The 15,042-nt window shown below is 45.8% G+C and overlaps 1 pseudogene across 1 annotated transcript; it reads right to left on the minus strand.

The window, feature by feature from the left end:
• Positions 1-10,797: 10,797 nt before the first annotated feature.
• On the minus strand, positions 10,798-14,489 carry LOC308259315 (small ribosomal subunit protein uS4-like; annotated as a pseudogene). The gene is made up of 3 exons: positions 14,457-14,489; positions 13,089-13,377; positions 10,798-11,249 (listed from the first exon to the last, which is right to left on the minus strand). The product of its transcript is annotated as a small ribosomal subunit protein uS4-like (transcript).
• Between the last annotated feature and the right edge of the window lie 553 nt (positions 14,490-15,042).

Genomic DNA, 15,042 nt, shown 5'->3' on the forward strand with positions numbered 1-15,042 from the left:
GGGGTGATAAACAGACATTTCATCTCAAAAGAAGGACTTTTGTTCCTGTGCGTCTCTTTTACCTAACAAACAAAACAAAACAAAAACTTTCTCCCAACCCTTCCCCTGCAGCCTTCCTATTGGTCCCTCGGCTACCTTTAGGGCCTGGGGCGATAACTACATCATGGTTTCAAAGTCATGGGTTTGTATTTTTCTTTATTCAAGTACTGGGAATTGAACCCAGAACCATTCTACTACCAGGCTATACCCCCAGCCCTTTTTATTTAAAAAAATTTTTTTTTTTTTTTTTTTTTTTTTTTTTTTGGTGGTACTGGGGTTCCTGGAAGCCCTTCTACCTCCGGGCTACACTCCCAGACCTATTTTATATTTTTGAAACAGGGTCTCTTACGCCAGCGCGGCTGGCTTCGAACCTGCGCGATCCTCTTGTCTCTGCCTCCCAAGCGCGGGGATTACAAGCATACGTCACCACGCCTGGCTATTTTTAATTTTTAATTTTTATTTTGAAACAGGGTCTTGCTAGATTGCTAAGGGTCTTGCTTAAATTGTCGACATTTGCTCGCTGGCCATAGTGGCGCATGCTTGTAATCCCCACACTTGGGAGGCTGAGACAGGAGGATTTCACAGGTTCGAAACCAGCCTCAGCTACTTAGTGAGGCTCTCAGGAACTTATTGAGACCCTGTTTCCAAATAAAATATATAATAGTTCTGGGAGTATAGCCCAGAGGTAGAAAGCCCCTGGGTTCCACCCCCAGTACCACCAAAGAAAAAGTTGTGGAGGCTGTCCTCAAACCTACTATCTTACTACCTTAGCGTCTCAAGTACTAGGATTACAGGTGTGAGCCACCATGCCCGGCTAAAGATTTGGATTTTATCCTGAGAATTAGAGGGAACAATAGATTTTCAACCAAGTGAGAGGGATATTTGTATGCAAACTGCTGCAAAATCCACAGGAGAAACGAGATCTGAGCTAAGGCAGCAGTGATGCCCTTTGACGGTAGGGATGAGAAAAGATGGCGTGAACGGGACATGTTAGGCTGCCACTGGCACTAGAATCACAGCTCGACTGACTGCAAGTCTACTTCAGTCCCTTCCTTCTGTGTGTGAGTGAAAGAGTTTTGCCACCAACTGAACTGAAGACCATCGTAGGACCAAATCTGAAGGAGCTGATTGATGTTTTGCGCACCTGGGTAAATATTGAGTTTGAGGACTTTGGCAGACGCAGGGAGTAGGACAATATAAAGGCTGGAAGCTCAGGAAGGAGCTAGAGAGCTGGGAGTTGTCAGCATGTGAGCCATTGGTTAAAGCCAAAGGAATGGATGAGCTCGCCCAGAGCAGGAAGGGCAGGGTGCCAAGGACAGCACCCCGGGTGAACAGCATTTAAGGAGTGAGCCGTGCGTGGGAATTCTATGGAAAAGATGGATTTGGAGAAATCACAGAGGAACAATGAGAATCAGGAAAGGATGGTGAGACTGAAGCCGGAGGAAGAGCACTTTCAAAGAGAGTGGACCGGAGTGTTAAATACTACAGAGAGGCAAGGAAAATGGGGGTTGGTTTCAGCTGTGTTATGGGGGGGGGATACCGAGTGGAAATTGAATTCAGGGGCATTTTACCTCTGAGCTACACCTCCATTTTCTTTCTTTCTTTCTTTCTTTCTTTCTTTCTTTCTCTCTTTCTTTCTTTCTTTCTTTCTTTCTTTCTTTCTTTTTTTTTGTGGTACTGGGGTTCCTGGAAGCCCTTCTACCTCCGGGCTACACTCCCAGACCTATTTTTACATTTTTATTTGGAAACAGGGTCTCCTAAGCCAGCACGCGGCTAGCTTCGAACCTGCGCGATCCTCCTGTCTCTGCCTCCCAAGCGCGGGGATTACAAGCGTGCGCCACCAAGCCCGGCCTTTTTTTTTTTTTTTTTTTTTAACAAAGTCTCACTAAGTTTCTGAGGCTGGCTTCAAATGTGCAATCCTCCTGCCTCAGCCTTCCCACTGCTGGGATTACAGGCATGCGCCACTGTGCCCAGCTGGCTTCAGCTGTAATGACTTTGATGACAACCACTGAGGTGAGACAGTGAATGCAGACAAGGCTTTCTAGATGTCTCACTGTGATGTGGAGTGGGGAGATGCTGCGATACACGAAGGAGAATTTTATAGATGCGAATGGTGCATGGGCATGCTTGTAACCTGGAAGAAGGAGCCTAGAGCCAGGAAAACACTATAGTTAGACTGTCTGCCCAGATATAGGACGATTTTGGAGGAAAGCTTTTCAAGTTAGTCTTCCCTCTCTCTCCAGAAGGTCCCTTAACAAAGGGTCAGCAGGTGTCCCGTGGCCTCTGCTCTTGCTGTAATTCCACATTCATCCATATGCCCTTATTGTTCTTAGGAGATATGAGAGCATTCATCCTGGTCTTCTCTTAGTGTTGGCTTCCTAGGAATTATGCAAAATACTGGTTGTCTCCAGGATCACCTTATTAGTGCCTTAGGGTGGTAATTTCATGGAAATGACAGTGCGGCACAATTGAGCGGGCTAGCAGAGAGCGTTTTACACCGGAGGCATCTGTCTTCCATATCTTCCCTGCCTCCTTCGGGGCGGGCCCAGTTGTTCCCGGGCCAGGCTTCCAGGGAGCTGTGTCATCATCATCCCTGCTTCCTGCAGACTCGGAACACCCTTTGTCCTCTCCATCTCTTGGTGGCATAATTGCAACCAGGAGCAAAGACCATACTTTTTGAAGGCCAGGGGCATGTAGTCTGAAGAGACCCAGGAAAAGGTGTCAACACCACACAGAACCCATCAGAGCCGGGGAAATACGACCCTTACCCTCACAGTCCCAGTGGGACACATATTGAGGTAAAGGTTTCCATACAAAATGTTCTTTATAGAAACTGTTTGCCTCGCCCCTCAGAGCTGTATTTCTATTGCATCTCCCTGTTCTCTATCCCCATCATTGGCTCACTGGTCCAGAGTGAACATCTAGCCCAAAAGTTTGTCCCTGAATCTCTTTTCTTTCTCTCTTTCTCTCACTTTCTTTCTTTCTTTCTTTCTTTCTTTCTTTCTTTCTTTCTTTCTTTCTTTCTTTCTTTCTTTCTTTTTTCTTTCCCCTGTACTGGGGCATTTTACCTGTGAGATAAGGATACCCCCAGCCCTATTTTTTATTCTTCATTTTGAAACAGCATCTCACTAAGTAGCTGAGGCTGTCCTCAAACCTCTGATCCTCCTGTCTCAGCTTCCCAAGTACTGCAATTACAAGTGTGTGCCACCACCCCGGTCCCAGAATCTTTTTCAATGTAGATTGCCAGCACCCACTACTGTGTCTAGCACATAGTAAGCACTTGGTAAGACTCTTTTCTCCCCCTTCCCTTCATTCTTTCTTTGTCTTTCTTTCATTCTTTCTCTCTTTCTTTTTTCCCCTCTCTTTCTCTTTCTTTTTTTATGGTTTTGGAGCTGGAACAGCCAGGACTTCTCAGTGTTAGCCCCTACTGGATGGCAAATCTGCCTAATTCTGGAATTTATCATGTGATTATATTTATTATTTGTCTCTGACTCTAAATTATATGCCTTAATTAGCCAGAGCTGCCAAAAAAATTGATTTGGGGGGGGGGGGCTAGGGCTGCTATCTACGTTGTTCTCTCTTTGGCTTCTCAATTTGTTTAGAATACAGGCGCAGGAGAAGGGTTCTCTGATTGGGGCGTATCAGAGACTCCAGTCCCCTCTCTTCTGCCCATTGTTTCTCGTATGTTGGGGAGGGGAAGAAGGAAAGGGCCATCTCCCTCTAATTTTCTTCTTCCCTCAGTTACTCCCTGGAGATAGTTCAATCATCGCCCGAGAAGATGCCAGGATGGGAAATAATGGTTTCTCCTTGCAAACAACCCTATCTCTACAAATGATTCCTTCATAATGTTCTCCCTCCACTTCCTGGTACCAGGATTCAGGTGGAGAAGAATGCCCCTCTTCACTGAGAGCAGACTGCAGTCTCTGTAAGTTCACTACCCTTAAACTCTCCCCTAGGGGCCGGGATGTAGCTCAGTGGCAAAGTGCCTGCTTTGCAGGTGTGGTGCTCTGGGTTCGATCCCCGGTCCCAAAAAAGACCAAATAAATAAATAAATAAATAAATAAATAAATAAATAAAACTCTCCCCTGCTGGGCGTGGTGGCGCACACTAGTAATCCCCGCGCTTGGGAGGTGGAGACAGGAGGACCGCACAGGTTCGAAGCCAGCCTCGCTGTCTTAGGAGACCCTGTTTCCAAATAAAAATATAAAGAAAAGGTGTCTAGGAGTGTAGCCCTGAGGTAGAAGGGTTTCCAGAAACCCAAGTACCACCAAAAAATAAAACTAAAATAAAATAAAAAATAAAAGTCTCCCCTGAAGCTGGGCACAGTGGCACATGCTTGTAATCTCAGTACTTGGGAGGCTGAGACAGGAGGACTGAATAGGTTCGAAGCCAGCCTCAGTTACGTAGTGAGACCCTATGCAATTCAGTGAGACCCTGTTTCCAAATAAAATATAAAATAGGTCTGGGAGTGTAGCTCAGAGGTAGAAAGCCCCTGGGTTCTATCTCCAGTACCACACACACACACACACAAAGTCTCCCCTAAACCAGGTATGGTGGTGCTGCATGCCTGTAACCCCACTGAGACAGGAGAATCACAGGTTCTCATCAACCTAATGAGACCCTATATTAAAATAAAAATAAAGCCGGGCGTGGTGGCGCACGCTTATAATCCCCACACTGGGGAGGCTGAGACAGGAGGATCGCGCAGGTTCGAAGCCAGCCTCAGCTACTTAGTGAGGCTCTCAGCAACTTAGTGAGACCCTGTTTCCAAATAAAATAGAAAATGGGTCTGGGAGTATAGCCCAGAGGTAGAAAGCCTCTGAGTTCCACCCCCAGTACCACCAAAAAATAAATTAATTAAATTAAATAAAAATAAAAATAGGTCTGGGGGTGTAGATCAGTGGCAGAATGCCCCAAGATTCAATCTTCAGCATCATATACACACTGTCTCCCTATAATAAAAGCATATTTTTATTATTATTTCTAGTGGTATTGGGGATAGAACCCAGGGGCTTTCTACCCCTGGGCTACACTCCCAGACTAATTTTATATTTTATTTGGAAACAGAGTCTCACTAAGTTGCTGAGAGCCTCACTCAGTAGCTGAGGCTGGTTTCAAACCTGTGCGATCTTCCTGTCTCAGCCCCCCAAGTACTGGGATTACAGGTATATGCCACTACACCTAGCTTCCTTTCCTTATATTTTTATATATTTCAGAAAGAAGGGTAATAATAGTGGGGAGATGGTAGCTGATGACAGCAAACCAATTCTGTACCCAGGGGAGGTTAGTGAGAGATATAATGACAGGTGAGAGACATATGTTTGTTTTTTCAGCTTTAGGCTTTAGTGTCAATTGCAGGGCAGCAGGAAAAGATCAATATCCTTTTGAAGGTTGAGGATTTATCTCAATGATAGAGTGCTTTCATAATATGCCTAAGGCCCTGCGTTCAATCCCTAGCACTAGATCAAAAACCAAATCAAACTGTAAAAAGTTAATTCCTGCTCTTGTACCGCTGAATATATTGGGTCTTCTCAGTCTTCATAATTGTGTGAGCAACTGCTTATAATAAATCATATAAATTAGCCAGGTGTGGTGGCTCACGCTTGTAATCCCTGCGCTCGGGAGGCTGAGACAGGAGGATTGCGCAGGTTCGAAGCCAGCCTCAGCTACTCAGTGAGGCTCTCAGCAACTTAATGAGACCCTGTTTCCAAATAAAATATAAAATAGGTCTGGAAGTATAGACCAGAGGTAGAATGCCCCTGAGTTCCACTCCCAGTACCACAAAAAGTCATACAATTTATGATTATATATTACATATATGTGTGTGTGTTCTGTTTCTTTGGAGAATTAAGATTCATATACCCCTGACTAAAATAGGAAATTATGAGCACATACTGATATAAATGAATAAGTTGGAAGTTTGATGAGGAGTGATATAATTGCATGGTTTCAAAACACCTGCCACAAAATACTTATTAATTACAAAGGGAACGCACGTAAGCTTTTAGTGGAGAAGCCTGGCAAACACCATCTTAATCAAATAATCAATGTGAACATAATGAGTAATGAGGCAAATTGAAGCCATGTGCCACCTGATAGGAGGCAGGGAGATTCAAAACCTGAATCTGATTATGAGAACATGTTAGACCAACCTAAACTGAGAGGCAGTCTATAAAGTAACTAGGAGTATAATCTTAAGATGCATCAAGGTCATGAATGTCAAGAAAAGACTATGAAACTGTGTCGGATTAAAGGAGGCCAAGGAGAGTCAAAAAGCCAGGCACGGTGGTGCACACCTGTAACCCCAGCTACCCAGGAGGCTGATGCAGGAGGATCGCAGGTTCAAAGCCAACCTGGGCAACTTAGCCAGGTCCCTTCTCAAGTGGTATTTTTAAATGGCTGAGGATGTAGCTTGGTGGTGAGGTGCTTGCCTAGCATGTGTGAGGCACTGACTTCAATCCTTGCTACTGTCAAGAAAAAAGTCCAGGGCCTCGGCACACCAGGCAAGCACTCTACCATGGAGCCGCACCCCCGGCCCGGGGGTGGCAGTTTTCAAGGGGGGATGGCACTCCTACCTTCCAAGGAGTCTGGTGCTTCAGACTCCTGAGCCTTCCCAGTGCACTCACTGCCAGGAAAAGTGACTTGCTTCTTGTCAGCGTCTCCTTCTGCCAGAATTTCCTGCCCTAGTTTGGTTCCCAGGGAAGATTTAGGTGAAGCTATTATGTGGGAGATGATCTCAGAAAGCAAGAATGAAGAAGAGGAGCAAAGCAAGAAAAAGTGTGGCCGTGTGTGTGTGTGTGTGTGTGTGTGTGTGTGTGTGTGTGTGTGTGTGATGTTACCGTGCAGGCAAGAAGCAGAGAGCTTTCTTGTCTGATATGCAGGAGACCCTGAGCTCAATTTCAGCACCACACACACACACACAAAAAAGGCTTTATTTTAAGCTAGGTTTGAACAGTGATAGAGGAAACTTTGTTTCAAATCTCCATTTTCTGAAAACTCCAGGGCAAAGGAAGCCTTTAAAAGAGAAAAGGCAAGCTGGGTGTAGTGGCCCATGCTGTAATCCTAGTACTTGGGAGGCTGAGACAGGAGGATCACAGGTTTGAGGGCAGCCTCAACAATTTAGTGAGGCCATCCACAACTTAATGAGATCCTGCTTCAAAATAAAAAATAATATAGGGATGAGGGTGTTGTTTGGAGGTAGAATGGCCCTGAGTTCAATCCCCAATACCACACTCAAAAAAAATAAAATAAAATATGGCTGGGTATAGTTTGGGAGGTAGAATGCGTCCAGGTTTAATCTCAATACAGAGAGAGAGAGAGAGAGAGAGAGAGAGAGAGAGAGAGAGAGAGAAGCAAAACAGACAAAAGAAATATATAGATGCAAATGTACTTATTTTTATTTATTAATTTTTTATTTGTTTTGGTACTGGAGATTGAGCCAAGGGCATTCTACCTCAGACTATACTTCCAGCCTAAAGTTATTTATTTTTTATTTTGGTGGTGCTGGGGGTGGAACCCAGTGGCTTTCTACCTCCGGGCCATACTCCCAGACCTATTTTTTAATATTTTATTTGGAAACAGAGTCTCACTAAGTTGCTGAGAACCTCACTAAGTAGCTGAGGCTGGCTTCAAACCTGTGTGATCCTCCTGTCTCAGCCTCCCAAGCACGGGGATTATAAGCATGCGTCACCACCCCCGGCTTTATTTTTTTATTTTGAAACAGGGTTTTGCTAAGTTGCTGAGGGACTCACTAAGTTTCTGAAGCTGGTCTTGAACTTGCAGCCCTCCTGTCTCAGTGGAAGAAACTGTCAGGCCCTACTTCCGTGACATCTATGGTGTGGGGGGACAGCCCTTCAGCGTAGCTCAGCATGAGCAAGTGTGGATGCAGAGAAACAAGTTACCAAGCTGTGTGGTGGCATGTGCCTGTAATCCCGGTACTTAGGAGGCTGAGACAGGAGAATCACAGACTCTCAGCAACCTAGTGAAATCCTGTTTTAAAACAAAAAGTAAAAAATAAAAAGACTGGGGTATAGATCGGAGGTACAGTACTTCTTGGTTCAATCTCCAGTAACACATACATACTTATTAGAAAGTGGACATCAATTTTAGAGGAAGTCTGTTTGAAAAGGCAGACAAAAAAGGTAATATAAGGGTGCATTATTAAGGTTGTAGCTTGTCACTTAACAGTAGGGGCTAAAAAGTGTATACTGTGCCTCAGAATTGTCTTCCAGAGCCAGTGTGATAATGTGTGCCTATAGTCCCAGCTGTGTGTGTGTGTGTGTGTGTGTGTGTGTGTGTGTGTGTGTGTGTGTGTTTTGTTTGGGAACTGGGAATGGAACTGGAGGGCATTCTACCTCTGAGCTACACCCCCAGCCCTATTTTATTATTTTATTTTGAAACAAGGTCTCACTAAGTGGTGGGAGCCTGTGAGTACTGAGGCTGTGAACCTGTGATCCTCCGGTCTCAGCCTCCCAAATACTGGGATTACAGATGTGTGCCACCACACCCAGCATTTGGAAGGCTAGGGCAGGAAAAGCACTTGAGACCAGGAGTTTGAGGCTAGCCTGGGCCACATAGTGAAGACCTCATCTCAAAAAAAAAAAAAAAAATCTTTGGGAAAAGCTAGGGTTATTGTTTAGTGGTAGAACACATATTTATCATGGGGAAGGCTCTGGGTTCAATTCCCAGCACCAATAACTTTAAAAAATTTATCCTGAAGATTTTTACCTACTCTGTGATCCCCTTTGGTTCTTTAGTGGAAATCAACCCCAGGGGCATTGACACCCACCCCCAAATGTATTTTCACTTGCTTATGAGCCAAAACGCTTTCACAATATTGAAAAAGACCCAGGGTGAAAGTAGAAAAGATGGGAGACATGCTATCAGTGTGATGCCATCGGCGCAGGTGTGTTTCAGCTGTGGCTGAAGTCGTAGGTGGACCAACAAGATATGAATGGGGAACCAGGTCAGTCTGTCCTAACAGCTTTGCCTTCCTCCATCCTGTTAAGACAATTTCTTCACCTGCTTCCTCTCTCTCAGATTTCTCCCTGTGTCATCAAAGTCAGAAGTTGGACATTGTGTGTGCGTGGTACTAGGGATGGAACCCAGGGGCATTCTACCTCTGAGCCACACCCCGGCTCTATTTTATTATTTTATTTTGAAACAGAATATCACTAGGTTGATAAGAGTCTCACTGCTTGCTGAAGCTGTCCTGGAACCTGTGATCCTCCTGTTCTAGCCTCCCAAGTACTAGGATGACGGGTGTAAGCCATTGTGCCCAGACTGCCCAGCTAAAGTCGGGATTTTGTTTTTGTTTTAGTTTATTGGTCTCTTTGTTGGTGTGGGCTGATTTCTGTGTAAAAGAGAGGAAAGAGCCCTTGTTTTTGCTATCTTATCATCAGAAGTCCACTAACTGATGACTTACATAACACTGGTCTGTCACACATTCAGTGCTGGCCTGCGTTGTGGTGAACAGTCCCCAGACTCTGTCCCCACCCCTTCTAGTTGTCTCATTTCCCAGGATTTCTTTGGCATTGCCTGTTGAAGTGGGATTTGCTCCTCCTAGGCAAATCACAGGTTGGACTCCTTCCACCCCAAAAGGAATGCAATTTAGGCTCTGCAATGTTCACAGAAGCTCGACAGCTTTGGTGCCTATCAGTCTTCTATCTAAAGTCTATCTTTAGTCATCAAATGGATGCCACAAACCTTTGCCAAGAAGCAAAACTTGCAACTGAATGCAAAGTACCTTCTGACAAGAAGCACAGCTGAAATTTACAAGCCCAGTTAAGAGGGAGAGAGAGCGAAGAAAGAATATGCCACTTTCAGACAAGAGCAGAGCCTCTGTTAGGCACTTTCTCCCTTGTAGCACTTTATACTACTATGATTAAATAATGAATTGTGAAATCAGTTGTTTAATGGCTAGCCCTCCTCCACTATAAGTAAGATAAGCTCAATGGGAATAGAAATGTGTTATCACTTAAAACCACTTCTCTCAGCACCTCATACTGAGTTACCTTCCAACATATATTTGTACAGTGTGTGCTTTCTGTTGCCAGAGAATGAAATTTGCTTTAAAGAAAATGTGCTCTTGTACATAAGAAGTGTAGAGGTAGGCTAGGTTCCCCGGAGGGTGGAGTCTGCATCTCAACAATACCATCAAGACTTCAGGGTTTTTTCCCCCCCAGCTCTCTGTTTTTGGAGTTGGCTTCATCCTCAAGCTGCAGGATGACTGTAAGCGTTCCAGGCATCACACCAAACCCAGAGGCAGAACCGAGAGCATCTCTCCTGACTCTGAAACCAAGAAACTTCCCACAGTCTTCCTGCAGACTTCTCAGTGTCCACTGGCCAGAACTGGGGTATATGCATATCCCAGGACTAATGCCGGGCAAGGGGACAAGTCCTATTGACCTATCAATTGATGTAGACCTATCAATCTAGCCTCCCGGTTGGAGGTAGGAGTGAAGTGGCGAGCTTGGTTTCTCCAGTTGCTCATGGCTGTATGAAAGAAAAGTGGGCAGTTAAACAAAATCATGACTGTCAGCGTGGAAGCTGGAGGTTACACAGAGCATCCACCATAAGTCCACAGGGCGTGTAACTCCTCATAGCACACTGCTGTTCAAATCTGTTGGCCTGGGATGGCAGTGATCTCTGAAAGACACTGGGTGGTCCTCACTACCTTCCTTCTTTTTTATTTATTTATTTTTCCAAAGTGTCAATCTTGTTTTATTATCTGACCAGAATATTAGACGATCCTCCAGCCTAGAAGAAAGGGCATGCTGAATCCTCCTCCTCGTCGTCGCTGGCTCCAGCCCCAGCCTGGCTCTTCTTGGCGTTCTTCCTCTTCACGTGGCTTGGGCGACCACTGTCATAAGAAAGATGAAGGGAGGAGTCGATGTGCTTTGGGGAGTCCAGGAGAACAATGAGGATGGAATGTCCATCACCTGCTTGCGGGCCCTAATATGGCGCTGATGGTTGGTGGATGGACTTTGCCAGGCCCAGCTTCAACACCTGAGCCTGCAGGCACCACTCCAAGAAACCCTCAATCGTCAGGCCCAGGGTGTCACCCAGCTTCATCTCACCCTCACCCAGCACCTCAAGGCCGGCAAGTCGCCACAGCAGGGCGTTGCCTTTGAACAAATGCGATGGGTCCTTTGCGTCCAACATCAGCAGCTCCAAAGCAGCCTTGCGGATCTTGGCCAGAGTAAATTTAACTGATCAGCTTCGGTTCCTGGTTGAGGTGGGATTCCTCAAAGCGTCTCCAAAGGGTCACATAGGTTTTGTGACAAACTCAACTTCAGGCCACAACCATGTTGGCTCTGTTTGCCTGTCTGCACCTCCACGCAGTCTGGATTAACTAAGAAAGAAACTGCCTTCCTTCTGATGCCAGGCCTCCCCTAAACATTTGTCCTCTGTCTTCTTATTCACCGTCCTGCTGAGCCCTGGAGCCTCTCGGGCTGGCTTTCACCTTGAGTTTTTGCTACACCACCACCGAAGACACTGCTCTCGCTCAGAGCCCTTATCTAAGAGTCTATGATGGGTTTCTTCTTGAATAACAAGTTTGTATCCATGAACAAATATCCTCTCACTAAACAAGGACAATTACACAATCCATAATCATTCTTTCTTGTGGCCATGAAACTTAGAGCTATATATAGAGAGTGCTCAATAGCCGAAATGATGTCATCCCAGGCTCCTGGTACCACCGATTCTCCTGTCTCTAAAAGTTGATCTGACGTCTGGTGGTTGTTGCTTCTTTATGTAATAAGCTGAAGCTGGGGAAGACTGGATCCCTGATTTTTGAGACTGGTGAGGAGACACCAAAAGAAACTGGACTTAATTTTGTATGCTTCTCCCTAGGTCAGCAATTGTTATCCCAGATCATAGATCTTAATTTGATTTTGAGATCTAAACAGTGGCTGACCAGCTATTAGGAATGTATTTATATCAGATTATATTTGAGAACCATAACGCCAGAATACACCATTGTGGGCATCCAGAGGATACTTTTGGAAGAGAATGGATATTATTATCATTAATCATCCCAGAAAGATTTCCTCTTCCTCTTCCTTCTCCTCCTTCTTTTGTTCTTCCTCCTTCTTTTTCTTTTTTGGTACTGGGGATTGAACCCAGAGGCATTCTGGACTGGATGAGAAATCAGGTCATAGCTCTGTGATGTTGACAAGTCACTTTCCCTCGGGTTCCTAATCTGGGTTTTGTTTACTTCTTTGGGTGCCAGGGATTGAACGTAAGGACACTGTACCTCCAGGCTACACCATCCCCCCTAGCCATGTTTTATTTATTTATTTATTTATTTATTTATTTATTTATTTATTTTTTTGGTACTGGAGGTGGAACCCAGAGGCTTTCTACCTCCGGGCTATACTCCCAGACCTATTTTATATTTTATTTTGAAACAGGGTCTTCACTAAGTTACTAAAAGCCTCACTAAGTAGCTGAGGCTGGCTTCAAACCTGTGCAATCCTCCTGTCTCAGCCTCCCAAGCGTGGGGATTACAAGTGTGCGCCACCACGCCCGGCTTATTTTTTAAATTTTGAAATAGAGTCTTGCTAAGTTAGTGAGACTCTCACTAAATTGCTGAAGCTGGCCTTGAACCTGCAATTCACTGGTCTCAGCTTCCCAAGTACTAGGATTACAGGCATGCCCACCACGCCAGCTAGGAGGGAACTAGATGACCTCTAAGACTCCTTTCTCTTCTCATACTCTACAGGGGTGGTTCTCTCTCTCTCTCTCTCTCTCTCTCTCTCTCTCTCTCTCTCTCTCTCTCTCTCTCTCTCTGCAGTACAGTACTGGGGATGGAACCCAGGGGCATTCTACCTCCGAGCTACACCTCCAGCCCCATTTTTTATTCTTTATTTTGAAACAGGGTCTCACTGAATTGCAAAGGGCCTTGCTAAGTAGCTGAGGCTGTCTGTGAGCCATGATCCTTCTGTCTCAGCCTTGAAAATGCTGAGATTACAAGCAAGCAGCCCCAAGCCCGGCTTAGGGGTGGTTCTCAATGTGTGGTCCCAGTCAAGAAGCATCTGCTTTACCTGGAAATGTGTTAGAAATGTGTATCTTTAGGGTCCACTCCAGGCCCACTTCATTGGAAGCTCTGGAGTAGGGCCCAAACCGTAGCTCTACAGCTGGTCTTTCTGGTGCCCAGTACCTCCTGAGCCCACGTTCTGCCCATGGCAGAGAATGTGATGGTGTGGCAGGTGCTGCTGAAGACCGTGCAGGCTGTCTGTGCTTTGCACAACTCCACAGAGTGCCGGTCACATCGCAGACGTTGCAATTTATAGCGTTATTAAGACAGATTTCTGGCAGACAGCACGGAAGTGTCTTGAAGAAGGCGAATGATTTATAATTGAATTGGAGGTGAGACTGACAGAAGCTGGAATTTGGGGAACAACTACGTGAACTCTCTGAAAATCTCAACGGAAGGCAGGCGTGGTGGTACATGTCCGTAAATCCCAGTATTCGGGAAGCTCAGACAGGCGTGGCCAGCCTCAGCTACTTAGTGAGGCCCTTTATAACTCAGTGAGACCCTGTTTTAAAATAAAAAATTCCGGGGAAGCTTCCTCTTCTCTCTCAGTCACTCTCCTCCAGGAGAGCAAGTCCCAGGATGCAGAACTGAAAAGACCCTCGCCCAGTCTCTTCACTTGACAAATACGGAAACTGAGCCTCAGAGAAATTAAGTGACTTTTTCTTTTTTGCGGGTCTGGGGATAGAACTCAGAGGCATTTGACTTCCAAGCTACACTCCCTGCCCTATTTTTTAGTCTTTATTTTGAAACAGGGTCTCACTGAGTTGCAGAGGGCCTCACTAAGTAGCTGAGGCTGTCCGCGAACCGCGATCCTCTCGTCTCAGCCTCCAAAATGCTGGGATTATGAAAGCGTGCGCTACCATGCCTCGCTATTTATTTTATTTTCTTTCTTTCTTTCTTTATTTTACGGGTCTGGGGATGGAACCCAGAGGCATTTGACCCCCAAGCTACACCCCCTGCCCAATTTTTTATTCTTTATTTTGAAACAGGGTCTCGCTGAGTTGCAAAGGGCCTCACTAAGTAGTAGCTGAGGCTGTCCGAGAACCATGATCCTCCCATCTCAGCCTCCCAAATGCTGGGATTACAAGCGTGCACCACCACACCCAGCTTTAAGTGACTTTTTCAATCAAGGACACAGAGAACCTAGTAATGCCAGTACTTGGGAGGCTAAGACAGGAAGGTCAAAGGTTCAAGGTTAGCCTCAGCTGACTTAGTGAAGCTTTTAGCATTTTAATGAGACCCTATTTAATAATAATAATAAATAAAATAGGGTGAGGCTGGGGGCATTGCTCAGAAGTATAATGATCCTGGGTCCAATCTCAGCAACACACACACACACACACACACACACACACACACACACACACACGCTCACCCGCAGGATCCCGCTGCTCCCTGCCCTCTGCATCCTTGTAGAATGCAGTCTTCCAAAGAGCCTGCGGGACTGAAGCCCCCTTGGAGGGTGGTCATAGGCAGTAGAGACCTGAAGCCTCCAGGTAAGCAAGGATTGGTGGGCTTATGTGAAGCCCTTAGAGCATGGGGGGGGGGGAGCATGCAGGCAATAAACAACTTCCAGGTTCCCTCCCCTGCCACAGGGCCAGGCGAAGCTCTCTCTGCCTGCCTAGGCGATTCCCTGGGCCTGTGTGGCCAACACCCATCCCCATCCCTGCCAGATATGGGAGGCAGCAGACTTAATCCTTTAACTCAGCTCTGAGTCAGAGATGGCCAAGTGTCAAAGCCCAAGCCAATGCTGTCAGGGGTGAAATTGCAAAAGTATCTCTTTAGGCTCCAGCCACATCAGCCCTGAATTACTAATGTCCAAAGCAGAAAATCAGAAATCCTCTAGCAGCCTCTGCCACAGGCTCCCTCTCGAGGCTCTCCAATGTGTTATTGTGGCTCTGAGACCCACGTGTGGGAAGTGATGTCCTTCCCTTTTGATAAGTAAAATAAAAAATTAATGC

This window comes from Muscardinus avellanarius (genome assembly GCF_963383645.1).
Source record: "Muscardinus avellanarius genome assembly, chromosome: 1".
Lineage (NCBI taxonomy): Eukaryota > Metazoa > Chordata > Mammalia > Rodentia > Gliridae > Muscardinus > Muscardinus avellanarius.